We start from the raw sequence: 1,785 nt of genomic DNA on the forward strand, positions 1-1,785 counted from the left end.
ACCCTTTTTATTCAATACCTTACAGTAATTCCCATCTTCCCATCTTTAAAACTTGAAACTAAGCTAATATCTTGAAAGATGCCATCGTTCTGTAGACGTTTTCCAATGTTGACTTCTAGTAGTGTCATAGACCCCTACGCAAATCTTATTGCCCGTATGGTACCAAAACTGAAATGCTTCAACTTTTTTTTTAATGTAGGTGTTTTCACGCACCTATCGACCAAATTTAGAAGCAGGCTGCTAATACCGTTTGTCAGGGCCAACCCAGACTGAGATGGATACAACATTCTAGCAGACAGACCCAGATACATGATACATAAATGTACAAACTTTATATTCTTGCAGCTCGGGAATCGAACACGGGCCTTCTGCGTACGACAGCAAAACGCCTCCTAACCGCTACACCACAGACACCGGTTCAACACTTCGTGTGCAACACAACCATTTGTAAAGCATATATCCTCACTCTACAGCAAGCTCTATGCGTTCGTTTTACACTAGATATAATGAAAGGAGATGCCATGCATGAGGAAAAGGAGCCACGTTGATTCCTATTCTTGAAAAGCTTTAACTTACTACCGGGTACTCCAAGTGGGTGGTTGGCGGGTGCTCTGGTGTGGTTTGCTTCTTCTTTCCCATGAAACATCTATCATCCATATCTCCCCTTCTTTTTTTTATGTTTGTTACTCTCTTGTAACACCTCTAATCTTCTGGCGCTCATATGACCTTATGCAGTTGCGAGCACCGTAAAACCTTTACTAAAACTAAAATGGGTTCCCCATTAGCCCTACAAGATGAGACTGAGGGACCACAAAGGGAAATCCTGCGGGGCCCCTACTGTATCAGACGCCATCAAATTTAGTGTCAAATATGCCAAGTGCACTGGGTATAAGGAAAATGCAGCATACATCAGAGACACCACAGTGACATCAGTTAACTGTAGCTTAGTGGTTAGGCTACTAGACGTACCCATAAGTGTGAGATTGCCGGTTTGGGAGTTCGAGCCTCAGCTCTGTCCGACGTTTTGTCCTTGAGAAAGACACTTTAAACACATTTTCCATTTGGCTCGATTCTTTCGAAGATGGACTGTAAACTCAGAGACCCCGCCTCTTGAATAACCTACCGTAATAGTGTTGATAGGGGTGTAAAACCTATACCATATCATTTTCAGAGACACCACCAAAAAGAATCTAACACCTAGTCTTCTCAGATAAGGTCGAAGAATTTCTATCATCCCGAGTGAAAGTTCTCCTAATGCCTTGGCGGTTCTAAAATTGAAAAGTTAAAGAGTAGGCCTTTCGTGCTGTCATCCTGGCAAAATTCAAATTAATTCCTGTCCAATAACTGAAGCCATTCTAGTCAGCAGTCAGTATAAATGAGTAGAGTACTTTCGAAAACGGCACATAGCTGCCTTCCAGGCAAGGGATGATTTTACATTCTCTACAAAAAACGCCATGTACGTAAAATCAATGCACTGTGAGATGAATATCTTATACATGTAGTACAATGTAGTTAGTTACTCCCGGATCTCTAGAAGGAGAACATGAAGAAAAAGGAGACTCAAAAAACTGTGCGAGTGTGTGAGAGTGTGAGTGAGTGAGTGAGTGAGTGAGTGAGTGAGTGAGTGAGTGAGTGAGTGAGTGATTGAGTCCGTGAGTGAGTGAGTGAGTGATTGAGTCTGTGAGTGAGTGAGTGAGTGAGTGAGTGAGTGAGAGAGTGATTGAGTGAGTGAGTGAGTGAGTGAGTGAGTGAGTGAGTGAGTGAGTGAGTGAGTGAGTGAGTGAG

Source organism: Aplysia californica, unplaced genomic scaffold, assembly GCF_000002075.1.
Source record: "Aplysia californica isolate F4 #8 unplaced genomic scaffold, AplCal3.0 scaffold00022, whole genome shotgun sequence".
Lineage (NCBI taxonomy): Eukaryota > Metazoa > Mollusca > Gastropoda > Aplysiida > Aplysiidae > Aplysia > Aplysia californica.